The sequence below is a fragment of the Panthera onca genome, chromosome B2 (genome assembly GCF_046562875.1).
Source record: "Panthera onca isolate mPanOnc1 chromosome B2, mPanOnc1 haplotype 2, whole genome shotgun sequence".
Taxonomy (NCBI): domain Eukaryota; kingdom Metazoa; phylum Chordata; class Mammalia; order Carnivora; family Felidae; genus Panthera; species Panthera onca.
This window is the reverse complement of record NC_138343.1, coordinates 63,583,512-63,609,865: the sequence shown is the minus strand read 5'-3', so window position 1 is coordinate 63,609,865 and position 26,354 is coordinate 63,583,512. Positions and strand designations below refer to the sequence as shown.

Genomic DNA, 26,354 nt, shown 5'->3' with positions numbered 1-26,354 from the left:
AGCAGCTGTATCTCAAACTAAGCTAAGGAAAGGCAAAGTCAGTTCTAGATCAGTATCTCTCAGATTCTAATGTGCATACACAAACCTAGGGACATTATGAAAATGCAGATTCTAATTCTGTAGCCCTGGAATGGCATCTGACATCCTGCATTCCTAAGAAACAACCAGTGATGCCCATGTTGTCATACACAAAGCACATTTAGAATAGCAAGATTTTAGAATATTCTTGACAAGGCTTTAACTCAAGCATTCAGCATATTTCTTTATCTGTTTTCACTACTCTTACTGAGTATATGACTCAAATTGTGAAAATTTATTTTAACATACTAGGAATCAAATCTGCTGAGAAAAAAATCAAAAGTTTATTTAAAATTCAAATATTGGGTTATTTTGAGTTATCCATATCACTATCTCACTAAAAGCAACACAAATAAGCTAGCACCAACTAAACTAATATTACTTATCTCATAACCACAATCACACTAAAAGCTCCAGTAAACAGAAGATGTTATTTGGCCTCACTAATATTAGCACCTTAACTCATATCCATCATCAGTGAATATACTGAATAAACTTGTCTTGTAGCTTTTGTACCATTTGAGAAATAAGATGAGGGGCGCCTGGGTGGCTCAGTCGGTTAGGCGGCCGGCTTCGGCTCAGGTCATGATCTCGCGGTCCGTGAGTTCGAGCCCCGCGTCGGGCTCTGTGCTGACAGCTCGGAGCCTGGAGCCTGTTTCAGATTCTGTGTCTCCCTCTCTCTGACCCTCCCCCGTTCATGCTCTGTCTCTCTCTGTCTCAGAAATAAATAAACATTAAAAAAAAAAAAAAAAAAAAGATGAAACTGCATTCTCATCTGAGAAGGAACTTCTCTTAAGTTTCTGATTACCATGATAGACTAGCAAACAGAAAAACTACTTTGAATTTTCTTTATATAAATAGAAAATAAAACAAGATAAGGAACGGAGAGTACAACATTAACTGCTAAATGTAATTTCTTTCTAAGACTGGTTCTTCTATAAAGCCTTCTCCAATTCCCCCCAAAAATTTTTTAACAGTTATCACAATGTTTTGCAGTTAATTGTTTTAGCTATCTTTTCTGAGAAATCGTGATGTCTTTAAGAAAAGGATCATTTTGGGGTGCCTGGGTGGCTCAGTCGGTTAAGCGTCTGACTTCGGCTCAGGTCACGATCTTGCGGTCCGTGAGTTCGAGCCCCGCATCGGGCTCTGGGCTGATGGCTCAGAGCCTGGAGCCTGCTTCCGATTCTGTGTCTCCCTCTCTCTCTGACCCTCCCCCGTTCATGCTCTGTCTCTCTCTGTCTCAAAAATAAATAAACTTAAAAAAAAAAAAATTAAAAAAAAAGAAAAGGATCATTTTATTGATTTCTGGATGCAGCACAACATCTGGTATAAAAATGTAGGCAGCCTCTAGCTTACAAATGATAGCTAAGGCCTTGAGCCACCTGAGTTACTGCTGCCAAAATTGCTAGAAGGTTCTTTTAGAGGAAACCACCACCATACTGAATATTCAAGACATCGTTCACCATATTCCCAAATATACTGTCTGATGAAATCCTAATAAATGTGAGGTAGGAAATATTACCACACCATTTTCAGAAGTAAGAAATTTAGGGTTTTAAATGCTAGAAAGGGGGGAGAAAGAGCCAAGACTATGCCGCGGACATATCTCAATATGCAACTATGGAAACTCTCCATCTCCTACTATGATATTTCCAACCTTCCAAACAAAATTCCTTTACACTGGCAGACTGCTTTTACTTCATTGTGTCAACTTTTTGAAATGCCAACTCACTTACTGTGGAGGCCAATAATATAGACTAAAGATGCAAATAATCTTTTCAACTCTCCAGAATTATTCTTCCCACATTATTATAATTAACTTTATTTCTTTCCCCATGATCCCCAAGATTACAGGCAGTAGAACTGGATTTGGTTTGATCTGTTGAAGAAGGGAATTGCAAAGGATAGAGAATTTTGATCAAGGGGGAAGACAGGGGAGAGGGAGGGCAAAAATCAACTGAGCTGTAAAGAGTATTTTCATAACTGTCTCTGTCTCTCCCTCTCTCTTCTCCTCCCCCACTCTCTCACTCTCTGTATCTCTCTCTCAAAATAAATAAATAAACTGGAAAAAAAAAAAAAAAAAGGAGGGGCTCCAGGGTGACGTGGCTCAGAGGGTTAAGCACCTGATTCTTGACTTCGGCTCAGGTCATGATCTCATGGTTCCTGAGTTTCAGCACCACATCATGGGATTCTCTCTCCCTCTCTTTACCCCTCCCCTGCTTGCTTGCTCTCTCTCTCAAAATAAATAAATAAAACTTTAAAAAATAAAAGAAAAAAGATACTAAAGAGAATAGGCTGCATCAAAATATTGTCCACAATCAAACATGAAACAAGGAAGAAGCTCTCTCTTTTGCTATCACAAGGCCTTTTGTTCTTTACCCGAAAGTTCTGATTAGCCTTTCATTGTTCATGGTCAGCTAGGTCTTGCTGATCAGCAAGAAAACCAAGCAACAACCCATGAAAACATGTTTTCTACCTTGTAAACAGGTGAACTACAACCTTGCAAAAGAACCTGTACATGTATGTTGCAGGGAGGGGAATCACTACAAATAAGCATGAAGAGGGGTCTTTTGGGAATAACGGTATGTTCTAAAATTTTATTATGGTGATAGTTGCAAAACTCTGTTAAAACATTAAAAAAATCACTGAATTAGACACTTAAAATAAGTGAACTTTATAGTATGCAAATTATATCACAATAAGGCTGTTTTTTAAAAAAAAAAAGAAAAACCTGTGTAGGGGTGCCTGCATGACTCAGTCGGTTGGATGTCTGATTTTGGCTCAGGTAATGATCTCACAGTTCATGAGTTCGAATCCCACGACAGGCTCTGTGCTGACAGCTCAAAACCTGAAGCCTGCTTTGGTTCTGGTTTCTGTGTCTCCCTCTCTGCCCGTCTGCCACTTGTGCTCTGTATGTCTCTCTCTCTCTCTCTCAAAAATAAACATTAAAAAAATTTTTTTTTAAATCCTGTGTACATTTCTTTAAATGTAGACATGAACATCACACATTATTTTTATTGCTTTTCCCTTACTTTACCAGAAAAAAAGAGTGGCAGCCAGTAGTAGAAGTAGAAGTTGAAATTGAGAATACACTAGCTGATGATCTTAGGATATAGAGCCCTGGCAGAAACACAGAAATGTCAGGCAAGAAGTCATGGATGCAGGTGCTATTAAAAAGGTTTCAGCATAAAACCCAAAAGTTTAAAGAGAAGTTCCATAAGTAGTATTTCAACAAGTGTCAAACCATTTCTTTCAGCAAATACACTCAACAGAATAGTTAATTTTTTTAATATTAACTATTTAACATACAATGTTTTACTAAGAAGGAAATAAAATGTTCTTTAAAATATTCCTTTTATTAAAATTTGAAAGTAACATATTTTGGTATGACCTAGTCACCTATGGTTAACCTACCTCAAATTCATGTTTTCCTATAAAGTAGCATCAGTACTGTTAAAGATGACATGTAGGGATGACATTTGATAATCACAGTTCCTAAGTGGCTTTACAAGCTTCAAAGAATCACTACAATGCTGATTAGAAGGATCATGCTGTTTTAATCAATCACTTCCTGGAGGCTGGAATATGAAGCATTAATAGCGGCCAAGCGATTATGATTACTAAAAACTGAGCTCACAGAAATTTCCTATCTTAAAAACAAAACAAAACAAAAACAGAAACAAAACAAAAAACAACCTCAAACAAAAAAGCCCTGTAAGTGCAAAGATCACCTGCAACAACAGAGGTAATTAATTTCTTCTACAATTCGTCTGAAACAAAACTGACATTAAATGGTAAGAAAAGAGTATTTTTGTTTTATTAAAAAAAATCAACTTTTAACACACTACAGTTGTTTCTCTTCAGTATCTTATTTGCTAAGAACCTCATGTACAACCAAACCAATAACTGAATAGAATATAAACCTTTAAAAGAAAAGTTCTAGAACAAAGGAATTTTAAAACCTCTCTATTCAGAAAAAGCATTAAAGTTATAACATTTAATTCCCTCAGAAATGGTTTTTTTTTCCTTAAGTCTGTTACAGTCAGAATAGCAGCACATGTATTTAACCAACAAATATTTACTGAATGCTTACTATTTCAAGGCACTACTGTTTAAGACTCTGGAGATTCAGTGATAACACCGATAAACTCCTGCCCTCATGGAGCTTATATTCTAACAGAAAGCTGTACACAAACATGTAAAAGTAACAGTATGTCAATGGCAGTGAATATTATGGAGAAAAATAAAGGAAAAATGGAAAGAAGGAAGGGAAAGGTAATTGTTATTTGGTCAGGAAAATTTGTATTTCACCACAGATCTGAAGAAAGTAGGGGAACACACCAAGCAGCTATCTGGGCAAGAGGAATTAAGGCAATAGGAACAATAAACACAAAGGACCTGAGGAAGTGGATATGCCTTCCTCACGTTTAGGCATACCTTAAGAAATGTTTAAGGCATGTTTAAGAATTACCAATGAAGGGTTTCTGGGTGGCTCAGTATGTTAAGTTTCCCACTTTGACCCAGGTCATGATCTCACCGTTCATGAGTTCAAGTTGCGTTGGGCTCTGTGCTGACAGCGCAGAGCCTGGAGCTTGTTTCAGATTCTGTGTCTCCCTCTCTCTCTACCCCTCCCCTGCTCACACTCTGTCTCTCTCTCAAAAATAAACATTTATTTTTATTTATTTATTAAGTTTATTTAAGAGAGCATGGAAGAACAGGGGAGAGGCAAGAGAAAGAAGAAAAAAAGAGAATTCCAAGCAAGCTCTGCACTGCCAGCACAGAGCCCGATGCGGGCCTGGAACCCATTAACTGTGGGATCATGACCTGAGCTGAAATCAAGAGTTGGATGCTTAACTGACTGAGCTACTCAGGTGCCCCTCAAAAATAAGTAAACATTTAAAAAAAAATTTTTTTTAAAGAATTACCAATGAGGTTTTGTTTGTTTTTTAGGGTCTATGAAGGGCTACTTTTACACCCCTACATCAAATATAGTAATAAAACATTTACTATGAAATATTTGTAAATGGCTGTTGCTCAAACTATTTGAGAATAAACCATCATAATCACTACATCTACAGACTTCCAGCACTTTAATTCAGTGCCCAGCACATGCTTAGTAAGTATGAAACAAAGACAAGAGAGAAATAGATAAAGCTAAATAAGAAAAATTCTGCTAAGATTCCTCCAAAGAAAGTTTGGAGCATGGGCTACTATTCCATCAGGCATGGGAAGAGGTTGTAAGGCAAAAACAAAAAGTAGTCTACCCCCTAATCTCTCCACACTTCAAAGTCTAACTGCAGGATACAGAGGAGGGAACTATACTCAAAGACTTATGTCCATTAATTATCTTAGGAAAGCAGATTGTTTACAAATGCTCTGACATCAAGCTAAAAGCTTGCTTATTTTCCTAACACTCTCTTTTCATTCGTATTTGTTGAATCTGACAAATCAAAAAGTTATTCCTCGCATTATTGGGACAACTGGTGAAATCAGAGTAATATCTATAGATCAGTTAATAGTATCAAGGTAATTTCCCATTTTGGCAACTGTACTGTCGTTATGTAAGAAAGTCCTTGTTTTTAGAAGATAAACACTGATGTATTTAGGAATACAGGAGCATATCTCAAAGAGTCCAGGAAAACAATTAAAGTATACATACAGGAAAAAGAAAACAAATGTGGTAAACTGTTAACATTTGAAGAGTGGAAAAAAGGGTGAGGGAGAGTACTGCATGAATAGTTTCCTTCATCTTATTATATGCTTTCATTTGTAGAAGTGAATAATAAATTATCATTCCACAGACAACTATAATAAAAATAATTAAGAAAAAATTATCTCTGTATTTACACTTCTTCGAACGTCAGGTTCTCCATCTGAAAGTGAAAATACCACCATCTTCCATAATCAAATGACCACTATGAACCTCAAATGACAAAATCCACATGAAAGCACTCTGTACTTACAAATCATTTTTGTAAGACTAGTATGGCCTTTTCCCTGTATCCCACACTTTTCCTGCTAATATCACCTACTACTATTAAAAGGCCAAAATCTGCACTTCCCATTCCACTGATTATATATGATATAAAATAATAGTTTTTAAGGAGAAATAACACATTAAAGGTACATAGATTATGGGACTTCTCAATATCAGAAATACAAGAAAGTATTTTTTATAATTGAGAAAATGTGGCATATCTCTTCTCTAAACATCACATTCTTTTAATTTTTTTTTAATGTTTATTCATTTTTGAGAGGGAGACATGGAGCGTGAGTGGGGGAGGAGCAGAGAGAGGCAGACAGGCTCCAAGCTGTCAGCACAGAGACTGATGCATGGCTCGAACTCACGAACTGAACTCACGAACTGTGAGATCATGACCTGAGCTGACATCGTCAGGTGTTCAACCAACTAAGCCACCCAGGCACCCCGCTAAGCATCAAATTCTTAATAACCAATCTGGACACCACACCATCACCAATTAAACATGTCCAAGATGAAATTCACCTCTCCACTTAGCTCTTCCCTCTTACCCTCCTTTTCACACAGCTCTTCCTGATTCCTCCAACTCAGCTGGTAATAACACTACCCAGCTAATGACTTAAGGGGAGAAATAAAGAAGTCATTCTTAACTCCTCTTTCTTGCATCATCCATAACCATTCCATCAAGCAAACACCCAAATCATTTTATTTTTTTAATTTTTTTCAAATCCATGACTAATCTCATTCCAGCTGGCCTCTGCCCCAGTTCAAGATCTCATCATCTAGAGTCCTAGACTACTACAATGTCCTCTGAAATAACCTCCTGGATATAAACACTGCTTTTCAGACTTACAAACCATCAGATAAAGTTTAACTCCCCTAAGCATCACTTAACAAGGCCCTTCATGGTCAGCTTCACCTACTTCCCTAGCCCAACTTCTAGTAATACTGAAATTTTTTTTTAAGACTTCTCCTAACCACTTAGAAGAATTATTACATTTGGGATTTTATTGTCTTGTTTTGTTAATTTGTCCGTTTCTTTCTAAAGTTTCTAGCAGTATAATTTTTTTGCAAATCTCAAAAAGAGACTTTCACATATATTCCACAGCCAAGACAAAAAGGAAATTTTCTAACTCTGAGCCTTGTGAGAAAAATGTCACTAGAAAAATGGATCATGGTTATCAGAAACACAAGATTAGTCTAGGCTTGTGGGCAAAAAGTAAATGAGACAAAGGGAATCAACTTATACTCAAGAATTTCCTTACAAGTTAAGACTGAAGTAGGGCTATATATAATGATATGCCTAATGACCACTGAACAAAGAAAGTCTTTAAGTTGAAATGGGAGAAAACTGTATATATATTTACCCTAGTACCAATGACCAAGAAAAAGTAAAAATACAGGAAACACAGCTTGTGTGGAGAAGGGAACAATTAATAAAATATTCTGTTTTTGTCATTTATTTTAACGAAATCTGCTCTGAGAAAAATCAGCAAGTCATATAACTTTTTATTTCCCAATCAACAGCATGAAAATAATACATTAAACTTAAAATTTAACATATTTTTTCTGGAATCCTCATGCATTTATAATCTTCTAAGACCTTTAGGTAGGAGCACCTGGGTGGCTCAGTCAGTTAATTGTCTGACTCTTGATTTTGGCTCAGGTCATGATTTCATGGTCAGTGGTGAGATGGAACCCTACATCAGGCTCCATGCTGGGCATGGAACCTGTTTGAAATTCTCTCTCTCCCTCTTTTCTTCTGCCCCTCCCCAACTTGCATGCATGTGCACGCACATGTGCATGCACGTGTGCACTCTCTAAAAACAAAGAAAAAAAAAAGACCTTTAGGTAAAATACCTAAGAAAAATGAGAATTAATACCCAAATATGTCTCCCCAATATATTAAAGAAAAAAATGCCATAGTTCTATTTATTTAAACAGTGTAACTAGAAACAAATTCACCTAAAAATACCACTTGAAAATGTGTTAGATTTATACATTTTTAATATTAAATGTAGTTTTAAATGTCTGTTTTCAAGTCTTTTTAAATGCCAAAACAATTCACTTTTAAAAATAAGTGTTTTATTTTCTTCTGGTCAAGGCAAAAGTAAGAGGAAAATAAGACCATACTCTCAATTGCTTCCACACATATGAATTAAATTTTATTTTCTCCTGTTAATCTATCTCTCATGTCAATTTAATTCTTAGACCAGCCAGAAGAATTCTGAAGGGTAAAGAAAATGTTTCCTCCCCAACAATTCTTAATCCTACATTTTATTCTAATATTATTCTAATTCCCAATGTTAAATTCTAGAAACTATATTAAACATTGGTTTATTTAATACACCCTAGGCCTATTTATTAGCAACTCAATTATTCTATTTTTTTCTTTCATTCCTGAATTCTAGGTCCCATTATTATTAGATTACACATTCATGCCATAATTCTAGAAATACTCATCACATAAAATAATTCAGAAAATCGTGGATAGGTATCTTAATTTTGATTAATGGGGGCACCATATGGCAGTATGAGAAAGATTTAATTTATTTCCAATTGTTCATTAATACAAAAGCATTTATTAAATACAAGTAGGGTTACATAATTTTTTTAAAATATGTGAATATTTCAAGTGTCCAGAAAATAAATGGAATGACAGTACAATCTAAACAATAATATGAACCCACTTTAATCTCTATTTTACACAGATCCTATAGTAGTTTACCAAATCACCCTCTGTGCAGCTAGATAAGCTTCTTTCAGAAACAGTTTACTATGGTATATATCTGGTCCACATGAAACCGTGAGAAAAGGCAAGTTCAAAAAATGCAATATCAATAAACACAATCTCCACTAAAAACAAGAAATTAGTTCATCAGTTTTAGCTTAAAATGAAAAGCCTAAGTGGGGGGAAGTAACCTTTTTTCACTACAAGACTTAATTTTTTTTGTTTCTGCTGTCAAAATATAAGTTGGTAGTTATAATAAAGAGGATACAAGCAAGTAAAGAAACCAAAAGTGGGTTACTATTGTACAGTCAGGAAGTGAACATAGCAGAGATTTTCAGACTGCAGATAATGACCATATATATGTTATAGCTATTCTGAAGTAAACATAACAAAACAGAATGTGCAATACTATAGTAAGAATAAATGTTATTCAAGAAACATTTCTTTCAGTTGTATGTATGTATATATATATATTGAGGCACCATGCAAAATGCTTTTTCCTCAATGTGTCTCAGAGACAAAAAGTTTGAGGCCACTGCTGACTCCACCATTTCACTGTGGGCTGGGACACACTTCCTAAGCTTTTAGCTTCTTTATTTGTGAAATGGTGCAGAAAACAGATATTTGACAATAATGGTCACAGAAGGAAGTCCCGACGGAAGATGGCGGCGTAGGAGGACGCGGGGCTCACAGCGCGTCCTGCCGATCACTTAGATTCCACCTACACCTGCCTAAAGAACCCAGAAAACCGCCAGAGGATTAGCAGAAGGGAGTCTCCGGAGTCAAGCGCAGACGAGAGGCCCACGGAAGAGGGTAGGAAGGGCGGCGAGGCGGTGCGCGCTCCACGGACTGGCGGGAGGGAGCCGGGGCGGAGGGGCGGCTCGCCGGCCAAGCGGAGCCCCCGAGTCTGGCTGGCAAAAGCGGAGGGGCCGGACAGACTGTGTTCCCACAGCAAGCACGACTTAGCGTCTGGGAGGTCATAAGTTAACAGCTCTGCTCGGAAAGCGGGAAGGCTGGAGGACAAAGGGAGGGAGAGCTGCTGAGCCCCCGGACGGCAGAGCTCAGCTTGGCGGGGAACAAAGGCGCCAGCGCCATCTCCCCCGCCCATGCCCCAGCCAAAATCCCAAAGGGAACCAGTTCCTGCCAGGGAACTTGCTCGCTCCGCGCAAACACCCAACTCTGTGCTTCTGCGGAGCCAAACCTCCGGCAGCGGATCTGACTCCCTCCCGCTGCCACAGGGCTCCTCCTGAAGTGGATCACCTAAGGAGAAGCCAGCTAAGCCTGCCCCTCCTGCCCCCGTGCACCTTGCCTACCCACCCCAGCTAATACGCCAGATCCCCAGCAACACAAGCCTGGCAGTGTGCAAGTAGCCCAGACGGGCCACGCCACCCCACAGTGAATCCCGCCCCTAGGAGAGGGGAAGAGAAGGCACACACCAGTCTGACTGTGGCCCCAGCAGTGGGCTGGGGGCAGACATCGGGTCGGACTGCGGCCCCGCCCACTAACTCCAGTTATACACCACAGCACAGGGGAAGTGCACTGCAGGTCCTCACCACGCCAGGGACTCTCCAAAATGACCAAACGGAAGAATTCCCCTCAGAAGAATCTCCAGGAAATAACAACAGCTAATGAACTGATCAAAAAGGATTTAAATAATATAACAGAAGTGAATTTAGAATAATAGTCATAAAATTAATCGCTGGGCTTGAAAACAGTATACAGGACAGCAGAGAATCTCTTGCCACAAAGATCGAGGGACTAAGGAACAGTCACGAGGAGCTGAAAAACGCTTTAAACGAAATGCAAAACAAAATGGAAGCCACGATAGCTCGGCTTGAAGAGGCAGAGGAGAGAATAGGTGAACTAGAAGATAAAGTTATGGAGAAAGAGGAAGCTGAAAGAAAGAGAGATAAAAAAATCCAGGAGTATGAGGGGAAAATTAGAGAACTAAGTGATACACTAAAAAAAAATAATATACGCATAATTGGTATCCCAGAGGAGGAAGAGAGAGGGAAAGGTGCTGAAGGGGTACTTGAACAAATTATAGCTGAGAACTTCCCTGAACTGGGGAAGGAAAAAGGCATTGAAATCCAAGAGGCACAGAGAACTCCCTTCAGACGTAACTTGAATCGATCTTCTGCACGACATATCATAGTGAAACTGGCAAAATACAAGGATAAAGAGAAAATTCTGAAAGCAGCAAGGGATAAACGTGCCCTCACATATAAAGGGAGACCTATAAGACTCGTGACTGATCTCTCCTTTGAAACTTGGCAGGCCAGAAAGGCTTGGCACGATATCTACAGTGTGCTAAACAGAAAAAATATGCAGCCGAGAATCCTTTATCCAGCAAGTCTGTCATTTAGAACAGAAGGAGAGATAAAGGTCTTCCCAAACAAACAAAAACTGAAGGAATTTGTCACCACGAAACCAGCCCTACAAGAGATCCTAAGGGGGATCCTGTGAGACAAAGTACCAGAGACATCACTACAAGCATAAAACATACAGACATCACAATGACTCTAAACCCATATCTTTCTATAATAACACTGAATGTAAATGGATTAAATGCGCCAACTAAAAGACACAGGGTATCAGAATGGATAAAAAAACAAGACCCATCTATTTGCTGTCTACAAGAGACTCATTTTAGATCTGAGGACACCTTTAGATTGAGAGTGAGGGGATGGAGAACTATCTATCATGCTCCTGGAAGCCAAAAGAAAGCTGGAGTAGCCATACTTATATCAGACAAACTAGACTTTAAATTAAAGGCTGTAACAAGAGATGAAGAAGGGCATTATATAATAATCACAGGGTCTATCCACCAGGAAGAGCTAACTATTATAAATGTCTATGCGCCAAATACCCGAGCCCCCAGATATATAAAACAATTACTCATAAACATAAGCAACCTTATTGATAAGAATGTGGTCATTGCAGGGGACTTTAACACCCCACTTACAGAAATGGATAGATCATCTAGACACACAGTCAATAAAGAAACAAGGGCCCTGAATGATACATTGGATCAGATGGACTTGACAGATATATTTAGAACTCTGCATCCCAAAGCAACAGAATATACTTTCTTCTCGAGTGCACATGGAACATTCTCCAAGATAGATCATATACTGGGTCACAAAACAGCCCTTCATAAGTTTACAAGAATTGAAATTATACCATGCATACTTTCAGACCACAATGCTATGAAGCTTGAAATCAACCACAGGAAAAAGTCTGGAAAACCTCCAAAAGCATGGAGGTTAAAGAACACCCTACTAACGAATGAGTGGGTCAACCAGGCAATTAGAGAAGAAATTAAAATATATATGGAAACAAACGAAAATGAAAATACAACAATCCAAACGCTTTGGGATGCAGCGAAGGCAGTCCTGAGAGGAAAATACATTGCAATCCAGGCCTATCTCAAGAAACAAGAAAAATCCCAAATACAAAACCTAACAGCACACCTAAAGGAAATAGAAGCAGAACAGCAAAGGCAGCCTAAACCCAGCAGAAGAAGAGAAATAATAAAGATCAGAGCAGAAATAAACAATATAGAATCTAAAAAAACTGTAGAGCAGATCAACGAAACCAAGAGTTGGTTTTTTGAAAAAATAAACAAAATTGACAAACCTCTAGCCAGGCTTCTCAAAAAGAAAAGGGAGATGACCCAAATAGATAAAATCATGAATGAAAATGGAATGATTACAACCAATCCCTCAGAGATACAAACAATTATCAGGGAATACTATGAAAAATTATATGCCAGCAAATTGGACAACCTGGAAGAAATGGACAAATTTCTAAACACCCACACGCTTCCAAAACTCAATCAGGAGGAAATAGAAAGCTTGAACAGACCCATAACCAGCGAAGAAATTGAATCGGTTATCAAAAATCTCCCAACAAATAAGAGTCCAGGACCAGATGGCTTCCCAGGGGAGTTCTACCAGACATTTAAAGCAGAGATAATACCTATCCTTCTCAAGCTATTCCAAGAAATAGAAAGGGAAGGAAAACTTCCAGACTCATTCTATGAAGCCAGTATTACTTTGATTCCTAAACCAGACAGAGACCCAGTAAAAAAAGAGAACTACAGGCCAATATCCCTGATGAATATGGATGCAAAAATTCTCAATAAGATACTAGCAAATCGAATTCAACAGCATATAAAAAGAATTATTCACCATGATCAAGTGGGATTCATTCCTGGGATGCAGGGCTGGTTCAACATTCGCAAATCGATCAACGTGATACATCACATTAACAAAAAAAAAGAGAAGAACCATATGATCCTGTCAATCGATGCAGAAAAGGCCTTTGACAAAATCCAGCACCCTTTCTTAATAAAAACCCTTGAGAAAGTCGGGATAGAAGGAACATACTTAAAGATCATAAAGGCCATTTATGAAAAGCCCACAGCTAACATCATCCTCAACGGGGAAAAACTGAGAGCTTTTTCCCTGAGATCAGGAACACGACAGGGATGCCCACTGTCACCGCTGTTGTTTAATATAGTGCTGGAAGTTCTAGCATCAGCAATCAGACAACAAAAGGAAATCAAAGACATCAAAATTGGCAAAGATGAAGTCAAGCTTTCGCTTTTTGCAGATGACATGATATTATACATGGAAAATCCGATAGACTCCACCAAAAGTCTGCTAGAACTGATACATGAATTCAGCAAAGTTGCAGGATACAAAATCAATGTGCAGAAATCAGTTGCATTCTTATACACTAACAATGAAGCAACAGAAAGACAAATGAAGAAACTGATCCCATTCACAATTGCACCAAGAAGCATAAAATACCTAGGAATAAATCTAACCAAAGATGTAAAAGATCTGTATGCTGAAAACTATAGAAAGCTTATGCAGGTAATTGAAGAAGATATAAAGAAATGGAAAGACATTCCCTGCTCATGGATTGGAAGAATAAATATTGTCAAAATGTCAATACTACCCAAAGCTATCTACACATTCAATGCAATCCCAATCAAAATTGCACCAGCATTCTTCTCGAAACTAGAACAAGCAATCCTAAAATTCATATGGAACCACAAAAGGCCCCGAATAGCCAAAGTAATTTTGAAGAAGAAGACCAAAGCAGGAGGCATCACAATCCCAGACTTTAGCCTCTACTACAAAGCTGTCATCATCAAGTCAGCATGGTATTGGCATAAAAACAGACACATAGACCAATGGAATAGAATAGAAACCCCAGAACTAGACCCACAAACGTATGGCCAACTCATCTTTGACAAAGCAGGAAAGAACATCCAATGGAAAAAAGACAGTCTCTTTAACAAATGGTGCTGGGAGAACTGGACAGCAACATGCAGAAGGTTGAAACTAGACCACTTTCTCACACCATTCACAAAAATAAACTCAAAATGGATAAAGGACCTGAATGTGAGACAGGAAACCATCAAAACCTTAGAGGAGAAAGCAGGAAAAGACCTCTCTGACCTCAGCCGTAGCAATCTCTTACTCGGCACATCCCCAAAGGCAAGGGAATTAAAAGCAAAAGTGAATTACTGGGACCTTATGAAGATAAAAAGCTTCTGCACAGCAAAGGAAACAACCAACAAAACTAAAAGGCAACCAACGGAATGGGAAAAGATATTTGCAAATGACACATCGGACAAAGGGCTAGTATCCAAAATCTATAAAGAGCTCATCAAACTCCACACCCGAAAAACAAATAACCCAGTGAAGAAATGGGCAGAAAACATGAATAGACACTTCTCTAAAGAAGACATCCGGATGGCCAACAGGCACATGAAAAGATGTTCAACGTCGCTCCTTATCAGGGAAATACAAATCAAAACCACACTCAGATACCACCTCACGCCAGTCAGAGTGGCCAAAATGAAGAAATCAGGAGACTATAGATGCTGGAGAGGATGTGGAGAAACAGGAACCCTCTTGCACTGTTGGTGGGAATGCAAATTGGTGCAGCCGCTCTGGAAAGCAGTGTGGAGGTTCCTCAGAAAATTAAAAATAGACCTACCCTATGACCCAGCAATAGCACTGCTAGGAATTTATCCAAGGGATACAGGAGTACTGATGCATAGGGGCACCTGTACCCCAATGTTTATAGCGGCACTCTCAACAATAGCCAAATTATGGAAAGAGCCTAAATGTCCATCAACTGATGAATGGATAAAGAAATTGTGGTTTATATACACAATGGAATACTACGTGGCAATGAGAAAAAATGAAATATGGCCTTTTGTAGCAACATGGATGGAACTGGAGAGTGTGATGCTAAGTGAAATAAGCCATACAGAGAAAGACAGATACCATATGGTTTCACTCTTATGTGGATCCTGAGAAACATAACAGAAACCCATGGGGGAGGGGAAGGGAAAAAAAAAAAAAAAAAAAAAAGGAGGTTAGAGTGGGAGAGAGCCAAAGCATAGGAGACTGTTAAAAACTGAGAACAAACTGAGGGTTGATGGGGGGTGGGAGGGAGGGCAGGGTGGGAGGGAGGGCAGGGTGGGTGATGGGTATTGAGGAGGGCACCTTTTGGGATGAGCACTGGGTGTTGTATGGAAACCAATTTGACAGTAAATTTCATATATTAAAAAAAAATAAATAAATAAAATAATGGTCACAGAAAACATTAAATGAGGTAATGTACACAAAATACAGTATCTGACACAGATAAGTTCTTGATAAGTATTAACTTTAACTAACATACCTCCCAATTATACATGGTAGTTATTACCCTCTAGATTTTGGCTTAATAGATTTTTCATTTTAATTTTTAAGTAAGATCACTTAGATCATCTAAAAACAAAAATCGAAGAATAAGCCATAGCAATAAATGAGTCTTAAATCAAAATAAGATCAACCAACTTTGTTGTCAAATTCTTGACCAATCACCAAGCCAAGATATGAACAGAATGATAAAGTTTGGTGCCTGTGTTTCCCTTTTTGTTCCCTTCTCTGTTTCTAATTATACAATTATTCAAACATTTTCTCTTCCTAACCAAATGCTGTAATTCTATGGCATTCAGGCCTTCATTCAATAGTAAAAATACCAAACTTCACACAATTATAATAGACCTTGAGTTCATGAAGAAGTTATGAACAATGAGGCAGCATGAAAGCTCTTTTACAAAAAAAGACCTGGTTTTGAAACACCTATCAGACATTTATGACTATGGAACTATAGACAAAACATATGACGTCTCTAAATATCAGTTTCCATAACTACAAAATAGGGTGAATTCATCTATCTTTTAGGGTCCCTCAAAATTAAACAAGCACTTAGCACAAAGAGAACTATATATATGAATTCCTGTCCCCTCCACCAACAAGGCCAGTCTGTCACTCTGTAAACATTTCAAGTAATAAAATTGTCCCAATTTTAGAAACTACTCCAATCATGTGCAACTATATCTATCAGAAAATTCTTACAGTGATATGAAAATGCCATGAGTTTAAAGGAGGAAAATATCATGATGAGCTGAAGTAGTTGGGAGGCAGCTTCATTCAAAGACAGTTTCATGAATGAAGTGTAACTTGGAAATGGGCCTGGAAATATAGATGAGATTTGGATGAGCAGAAAAGACTCAGAAGGTTAATTGCTCATTCACTCATTCACTGAGTTACTGCCATCAAATATGTGCTGAATGCTTACGATGTGCCAAGAACTTTCTAGATGCTAGGGATCGAGCTGGGAACTAAAGCAGATTTAGTCTCTTCTTTCAAGAACTATATATCCCAGTGGAGCAAGACAGAGAAACAAACAAGTTATAAAATGTGTAAGATGTCAGATTTTAAGATAAAGTCTATGGAGGAAAAAAATTAAGTGGGTAAGGAGGATAAGAAGTACTTAAAAAAAGAATGGATACTATTTTAAGTACAGTGGTCAGGGAAGACAACACTGATAAAGTGGCATTTAAACAGAGCCCTAGGCACTTTCTATAGGCGAAAGCGGGCAACAGACTGTGCATCCGCGCCTCACCAGGTTCCTGTGGAAGTAAAGTAGAATTTCATAAGGACATAATGGATGGAGAAGAGAAAACCTATGGTGGCTGTGAAGGCCCGATGGATGCCATGAGTGTCAAATTGGTATCTTCAGGTGGTCATGAATTTATTGTCAAAAGAGAGCATGCACTAACATCTGAAACAGTAAAGCCATGTTGAGTGACCCAGCTCGGTTTGCAGAGAACAAAAGTAACTAAGACAATTTTAGACAGATTCTTTCACATGTGCTATCAAAAGTATGCATGTATTTTACCTACAAGGTTCACTACACTGACACCTCCATGGAGATTCCAAAATTCCCAACTGAAATTTTACTGGAACTGCTGATGGCTGTGAACCTCCCAAATTGTTAAATAAATTATAATTAATTAACAAACACATACATAGATAGATAAGTAAATAACAAATAAATTCCTAAAGCAAGGAGCCAGTTGGAAAGAAAACAGCAAAGTTTTCTTTGTGTAAGTGCAAAGGCCCTGACAACAAAAACCAAGCACACATGTAGAGGTGGGAACTCACAGTATCTTTGATCAACAGTACCTAACAGAAAAGGGAGGACAGCATAAGTGAAAATACAGCCTGAAGACATTGCAGAGAGACTTGACTTCTAAATTTGATTTTATACTATTAGCAAGAAAAGCCACTAAACAGTTGTGAACAGCCCAGTGAAATGAATGAAATCACAGCTTAAGAAAAAACATATAATCAATACTCAACTTATTCACAGTTTGTGCTTATTGCTAACTACACAAAACTACTTTTTGTACAAAAAGTAATTTGGGGGCACCCATGTGGCTCAGTCAGTTAAGCATCCTACTCGATTTCAGCTCAGGTCATGATCTCACAGATACTGAGTTCAAGCCAGGAGTCAGGCTCTGCACTGACAGTGCTGAGGCCGTTTGGGATTGTGTCTCTCTCCCTCTGTCTCTCACCTCCTTGCACACTCTCTCTCTCCCTCTCAAAATAAATAAATAAATAATTAAAAAAATAAGTAACTTGTGGGGCGTCTGGGTGACTCAGTCAGGTAAGCATCCGACTCTTGGTTTCCGCTCAAGTCATGATCTCACAGTTTGTGAGTTGGAGCCCCACCTTGGGTTCTACACTGATAGTACGGAGCCTGTTTGGAATTCTCTCTCTCCCCCTCTCTCTGCCCCTTCCCTGCACGTGTGCTTTCTCTCAAAAATAAATAAATAAACTTGAAAGAAGAAAAAAGAAAAGTAACTTGTTTCTTCCTCACTTTCTTAAGATGCTGGCTCAATTAATACCAATTTTCAGCTTAAAGTGGAAAAAATAATTTAAATAACTAGTGACTCTATACAGAACTGTTACTTTAAAAAAAGCCTTTGATATGGTGAAGGCAGAAACTAGTGGCTAAAATGATATTCTGAATTAGCTACAGAGTTCAATTACTTTCTTTCAAGTTCACAAATAATAAAGATGGCTAAATAAGCCCATTTAATACCTTTGTGGGGGGAGGTGATTTGGTTTCTTTTGTCTTTTAATTTTTTAATGTTTATTTATTTTTGAGAAAGAGTGAGAGCGGGGGGGGGGGGGGGGGGTGGGGTGGGGGGGGGGTGGGGGAGGCAGAGAAAGTGGGAAACACAGAATCGGAAGCAGGTTCCAGGCTCTGAGATGTCAGCACAGAGCCCAACAAGGGGCTTGAACCCACGAACTGTGAGATCATGATCTGAGCCAAAGTCAGATGCTTAACCGACTGAGCCACCCAGGTGCCCGATTTGTTTTTTTTAAGTAGGCTCCACACCCAGCACAGAGCCCAATGCAGGGCTTGAACTCATGATCCTGAGATCACAACCTAAGCTGAAATCAAGAGTCAGACGCTTAACCAACTGAGCCACCCAGGAATCCCATTATCTTTGATATCAGTAATAAAACAATAAAACATTGATATATTAAGATTTTTAACAAATAACACCGTGGTATATATTATCCTTGGTTGCATAAAGAAAAAATGCAAATATTAAGCCAAATTCTTTATCACTTTGAGAATAGAAAGCTATAATTAACACGTGTTCAACAAGAGAAAACAGAATTAGATGATCTTTGAAACATGAAATATTTTATAGCATGAAAAATTATAATCAAATGTTTTAATTTTCTTTTAATTTGTTGCAAAAATGTTTCCAAATTATTTGAAAACCATAGACCTCAAAAAACCCTAAAGACAATAAACATGAAAATCACCCAAGGTACATTAAAACAAATGCTTAAAACTACAAATGAATAGAAACATCTTAAAAGCAACTGGGGGAAAGAAATGCATAATGTACAAAGGAACAAATACAATGATGACAATTTTCTCATCAGAAATAATACTAGCTAGAAGACAGTGAAACAATATCTTAAAAGTACTGAAAGTAAAATATTGTCCACTGAGAACTGTTTACCTGCTAAAATACCTTTCAAAAGCAAAGGTGACTTAAAGACAACAGAAATCAATGAAACAAAAAACAAGGAAACCAAGGTCAATGAAAATACAAGTTGATTCCTTGAGAATATTATTAAAATTGATAAATCTTTTAACCCAAATGATTAGGAAAAAGAGATAAAACACAAATGACCAATAACAGGAATAAGAGAAGTGGCATCACTACAGATTCTACAGATATTAGAAAGATAACAAGTAAAAATTATGAACAACTTTATGCTAATAAATTCACCAATTCTTTGAAAGACACAAATGTGCTCCTTCCACAAGAAAAAACCTGAATAACCCAGTATCTATTAAAGAAATTGAATCTATAGTTAAAAACCTTCCAGCAAAACTTCTAGGCCCAGATGGTTTCACTAGGGAAATCTACCAAACAATTAAGGAATGATACAAATTCTACACAAGTCTTCAGGAAACTGGGTGGGGAGGTGGGGATAAATGGTAGGAGGTAATTCCCAATGCATTCTATGAGGCCAACATAACCCTGATACCAAAACCAGACAAGGACATCATAAGAAATGAAACTTAAAGATCAATACCCTTCACAGATATTTGCAAAAATTCTTAATAAAGTTTTAGCAAATCAAATCCAGGAATATATGAAAAAGATAATACATCATGACCAAGTGCGGTTTGTCCCAGGAATGCAGGTTAGTTTAACATTCAATCAAAATTAAATGTAATTCCCTATACTAAAGGACAACAACAAAACTATGATCTCAATACATGCAGATAAAGTATTGATAATATTCAACATCCCTTTCTGATATTCAAAAGTCTTGACAACTAAAAATAGAGGGGGAACTTCCTCAATTCCACAAAAGAAAATCTGTGAAAAACCTTTGGTCAACACATATTTAGGGGCGAAAGTGCGCATGCTTTCTCCTTTAACATCATGAACAAGACAAGGAAGTCAGTCCACTGTCACCACTCCTACTTTACTAAAAATTCCAGCTTGTGAAATAAGGTAAGAAAAAGAAGAGTAAAGCCATCCAAATTGGAGAGGAAGTAAAAATTGTCTTTATTTGAGGATAACAAATCAGCTAGGTAGGAGATCTGAATCTATTTTTTTTTAAAAGTTACTAAAACAAATACATGAGGTTAGCAAGGTTGCAGAATACAAGATAAAAATGCAAAAACCTACTGTATTTCTATATTCCAACAATAATCAAAAATTGAAATGTTAAAAAATCCATTTACAATAACATTTAAAAATAAAAACTACTTAAAAATAAATCTGACAAGGGGCGCCTGGGTGGCTCAGTTAAGCGTCCAACTTCGGCTCAGGTCATGATATCACAGCTAGTAAGTTTGAGCCCTGTGTTGGGTTCTGTGTGGACAGCTTCAGATTCTGTGTCTCTGTCTCTCTCTGCTCCTCCCCCACTGGCACTCTGTCTCTTTGTCTAAAAACTAAATAAACAGTAAAAAATTTTTAATTTCTAAAAATAAATAAATAAATCTGAGAAAAGACCTGTATCCTGAATTTTCAAAATATTGCTGAAAGAAATAAAATCTAAATAAATGGAGAGATATATATGCTCATGGACTGAAAGCCTCTATACTGTTAGAGATGTCAATTTTCTCCCAAATGAATTTACATATTCAAAGCAATTCCAATTGAAACCCCCGATGATTACTTTGTAGAAACTGACAAACTGATTTTAAAATTCCTATGTTAATTCAGGGAACCTAGAATAGCAACAACAACTTTGAAAAAGAATAACAAAGTTAGAGACTTACACTATCTGACTTCAAGACTTATTATAAAGTTACAGTAACATGGATATTGTAATATTAGCATAAAAGTAAACAAAGCAATGGAGCATAACAAAATCCAGAATTACTCCCAAACACATACGGTTTTTTGAGAAAGGTGCAAAGGAGATTCAAAGATAATCTTTACAAGAAATGGTGCTGGAACAGCTGAAAACCCATATGCAAAAAAATTAACTTTGATTCATAACTTGAATCATATACAAAAACAACTCAAAATGAATCATGGCCATAAATATAAAATTTTTAGGAAAGAGCATAGGAGGAAAGCTTCAGAATTTGGGTTAAGAGTACTCAGACTTGCCATAAAACATAATCCATAAAAGGGAAAATTAATAAACTGGACCTTATCAAAACTAAAACCTTTGCTCTGTAACAGACCATGTGAAAAGGATGTAAACACATGCTACAGAATATGAGAAAATATATGCATATCTAACAATAAACTAATATCTAAAATATATAAAGAACTTTCAAAACTCAATAGTATCTTGACAATGGGGGGGAAGGGCATGTGGGTGGTTCAGTAGGTTAAGCATCCCACTCTTGGGTTTCAGCTCAAGTCATCATTTTGGGGTTTCCTGAGTTCAAGCCCCCTGTACAGCTCTGTGCTGCCAGCTTGAAGCCTGTGTGGGATTCTCCCTCCCTCTCTGCTCTTCCCCCACTCGCGCTGTCTCTATCTCTCTCAAAATAAATAAACTTAAAAAAAAAAGTCTTGGGGCGCCTGGGTGGCTCAGTCGGTTAAGCGGCCAACTTCGGCTCAGGTCATGATCTCACGGTCTGTGGGTTCGAGCACCGCGTCGGGCTCTGTGCTGACAGCCTGGAGCCTGTTTCAGATTCTGTGTCTCCCTCTCTCTGACCCTCCCGTGTTCATGCTCTGTCTCTGTCTCAAAAATAAATAAACGTTAAAAAAAAAATTTTTTTTTAAAGTCTTAAGTGTATAAAAAAACTCAACAGTAAAAAAAAAAACAAAAAACTCCATTAGAAATGAAAAACATAGATTTATTTCACTGAAGAGAACATACAGATGGCAAAATAAGCATGTGAGAAGATGTTTGAAAGCATTAGCTATTAGGGAAATGCAAATCAAAACCAGTATCACTATCATTACACATCCAAAGGTACTTGGCAAAGAAAGAAATTCATTGCAACTGTAAGAACTACTTCATTAAAATAATAATCCTTGTTATTTAAATTTTAAACATTAGAATTCACTGTTGATTGAACTGTGATATGGAAACATTCTTCTATCTGCACTGTCCAACACGGTAGCTACTAGCCACAGGTGGCCATTAAGCCTTGAATGTGGCTAGTGGGAATAAGGAACTGAAAATGTAACTTCAGTTAAATAGCCAAATATGGCTATTGGCTACCACATTAGACAGAATAGGTCTAGAACTTTCAAAAAATTTCAAAAAAGAATACAAACACAAACGATGTAAAAATAATCATTAGTGTAGTGGGTATACATTTCTCACCCATGACACTACTGGCCTTTTAGGCAGAATAATTCATTACACAGGACTATCCTAAAAAAAAATATTCCTTCAAATGATAAATGTATTTTTTTCCAAATGTAATTTTATGGTCACTGTTGATACAGAGTATTGCTTCATTCAAATAAATTACTGAAGCTATTAAGAGCAATAATGCATTTTCACCAGCAGAGGGCAGATATACATAATAAACACCTCTTAACACCAATTTCAAATGTTCCAAAAGTCCAATAGCACTGAATCAAAAGACATTAGTATATTAACTTACACAAAAGGAATTGTACTTCTTGGAGGTAAGGGAGAAAATCTGCTAAAAATAAACATATTTTTCAAAAAGAAACTGAGAGGTCACCCCAGAAACAAGTTTTTGTCAATTTTATCAGTTGATCCAAGAGTTAACTATAATCCTTCAAATAAAACAAAATAACCGTGACAAAATGTCAGTCAAGCCTAATTTTCAAGGCCATTTACATATATACTACAATATTCCTTAGGCCACAAAATAAATTCTAAAGAATTTTCTTCATAGAATATAAAAGTTATCAAAATTCCATGAAAAAAACAAAGCATTTGTTTCAAAAGTAAACTAAATGCCAAGACCAAAACAAACAATGAAATGTGGCAACGGTGCTGATGTAATTTTTAAGTAGTGGGGTTCAGAGTCACCAGCTAAGAATTCTTGAGACTTCTTCGGTGCAAAAAGATAGTTTTATTAAACAATGGGAACAGGACCGGTGGGCAGAAAGAGCTGCACTGGGGTTGTGAAAAGTGACTGATTATGTAAGATTTTCTATCCTATGGAAGGGAAGGTGATGTTAGGGCTCCAGAAAATTGAGTCTAGGTTTCTGGAGACTACTTTTTTCTTTTAAATCATTAAGACAGTTGCAAACTGATGGAGACTCTGTCCTGCATGATTGTGATTTCTAACCATCTGATTTTCCTTTTCCTTTGTTCTTGGGCGTCCACAAGTCCCTAAGGAACGTCACGCATATTCCCACCTGGGGGAGTGGGAGGTTAGCTTATGCTCTGCCCTCAGCTTGCCTTTTGCTCCCTCATCAATGTTTAAAAAAAAAAAAAAAAAGGTAACTGTTTGCCTGAGAAAAACTTGAGAAACAGTGCCAACATACTGAAGATTCACTTTTCTCGACTCTTACTGTACAAAGGGTGGAAAACAAGCTCTGAAGAGTTTCACAACACACACTTTCATAAAGTGCTTCGAAAATAGTTTTAATGTCTACCAAAATTAAATGCCCTTTTCTAAGAACAAAGAAAATATCCAGAAACAACAAAAGAGAGAGAGAGAGAGAGACCTTTTCTAGCCCCTTTATATGCCTATTACAATTAATTTTTCCTTTCTCCCTGTTACATACGTCCTTCTGAAAGCCCCCTTGTCCTGAAGCTTCTCTGTTCTGGTTTTCCTTGCAGTCTTGCAGGGCACTATTGAGTTCCCTCAGTGATTCCACTTCTGACTGCTGCCTCCCCATGTCTTGGTCACTGACCCTCTGATTTGTATCTAATCCATTCATGGCTTTGGTAAACATTTCCAGGCAAATGACTCCCAAAACAATAATCACTCCCTTGTCTATCCACTCTCCTACATTTCTGCCTGGTACCTATACCTGCTTCTAGGAACATAAAAAGCATGTGCACTAAGTAAGTATATGGACAAGCCTGCTTCCAGCTTCTTCCTACCTAGAATAACTTAGCCATGCTTATCCTTTTCAAGAACTACCTTTTTTGTTAAAAGCCTTCCCCAATTCCTGCTCTTGGTGATTTTTACTTTCTCTGAACCTCTATAACACTCAATGTTTGCACTACCCCCTCCACTCAGATATCCAGACTATATACACATATATAGTATAAATACACATTACATATGTATTTATATTTATAGTATTTGTGCTTACGTACAAATACACATTACATATGTATTTATATTTATAGTATTTGTGCTTATGGCCTGCCTTTCTCCTCAAAGTAAAGACTCCTAAACGGCAGGGCAGGGCTGGGCTTCTGTTGTATACCTCTAATGTCTACTCTAGTGGACCAGCGCATAAAAGGTTAAAAAAGATAAAGATAACTACCTTCTTTTCCTGAACTTTCCATGAAGTACTCTTGTGCTCAGAATCTGCTCAATTACATTATTTACCAAACAAAGTATAATTCACAAATGTTTCCTGCAAAGTAATAAAATGAATAAATGACTATAACTGCTTTAAAAAAACAAGACCTGACATAATTATCACACCCTTATCATTTATCAACCCTTATTTTGGCCAGACGTTACTTCATAAATTCAGTTAACTCTCATAATCCTGTGACAACAGGTATGGCCATTTTACACATAATGACACTGCAGCTTAGAAAGTTTAAATACCACACTCCCACCATAAGGAACGACGGAGACAGGGGAGAAAGAGAGGAGAGGGAGGGAGATAAAGAAAAAAATGAAATCACAGAGGCAGCAATGAGAGAGCTGAGATTTTAACCAAAAGCACTAAGCCTTCAAAGCCCATGCTTTTTAGCTACCAAAGTAATGTCCTTTCAAGGATAACAGCAGAGCAAGGAATCTGCCAACCCACAGTCAACTAGAGGAAGAATACTGTGGAGGAAACGTTATTATATAGTATATAACTGTTTTTATCTTAAAACTTTCAAAGAAAGAATATGTACATTAGTTCAAAATATTACAAGGACACTGAAAAACTTTAAAATCCACAAAAACTACAAAAACAAAAAAGCATTCCCCTGCCATTTTTCAAATGTTAATTTACTGTGGCAAAGAAATTAAATGGTGGTAATAATTTAAGGATTCACTAGTCATCAGGATGGTATAAAATAAAAGGGAAAAATGAAATGAAGCTTAATTTTAAGAACAATCCATGCTTCGCCTGACTGTCCTACTAAAGTTTAAGCCTTGTCAAACCTATTTCTTACTTTATTCAGGTGATATGGCATCATTAAAAAATTCAGCTTAAAAATTCAAAAGTTTGAGCAAGCATATTACAGCTTTCCTTTATTTTGTTTGCTCTTTCACAAATATTTTAGTGCTTTGTATTTGCAAAATTTCCCTCTCAAGCACAAAGATATCCAATATTGACAAAAATCCCTCTTTTTAAAGCTTATTCTCAGCACTATTTACAGATTTATCTCACGAGATAATATTTGCTTTTAGATAACACTGCAGACACCAACCAACATTCTAAGTTTTGAAATATGTTTATATTTATTGCCAAATCACTGTTTTAAAAAAACCGGTTAAATAATTAATATGTAACCGTTCCTGTGATTTCCAAATTTTTTTCTTAACATCCTATTATTACACAGATAGGGTTTGGTTAAGCATAAAAATGCATAACTTACAACCCTTCTCACTGTATAGATTGTGAATGTAAAGAAAATGAAAAAATTAAAAAGCTGAGAGTTACCTTTTATATAACTGAAGAGTAACACATTCATTTATGGATTCAGAAGGCAATAGCCCAGGAAACAGGTTTACTCCCAAATTCTCTCATTGTTGCAAAGTTTTGAGCAAGTCCTCTAATCTCTCATGATAGGTTTCATTGCTCTACTAGGAGATCAGACTAGGCACATGACAGGTCTCTTCTATCTCTAAACTGTCTATAATTTTATGGTTACCAAAAAGAAAAAAGAAAAAAACGTAGATATGGGCCTGAAAATCTTCCCAAAGTACTCCACCATCACTTAATGAATCTTAAGATTCATTCATTGCTTATAGAATCTAGGAATGAATGGTGTGGCCTACCACTATACTCACAGGTATGAATGTTGCCTTGAATTTTGTGTTGTGCCTAATAACTGATCAAGAGAAAAATCTGGA

The 26,354-nt window shown here is 37.2% G+C and overlaps 1 protein-coding gene and 1 pseudogene across 5 annotated transcripts in view; one reads left to right on the top strand and one right to left on the bottom strand.

Moving 5' to 3' along the window:
- The window catches only part of SMAP1 (small ArfGAP 1), a 206,648-nt gene that overhangs the window by 158,521 nt on the left and 21,773 nt on the right, over nt 1-26,354 (bottom strand). The gene's annotated exons all lie outside the window — the stretch shown is intronic.
- LOC132667260 (elongin-C pseudogene) lies at nt 16,589-17,293 on the top strand (annotated as a pseudogene).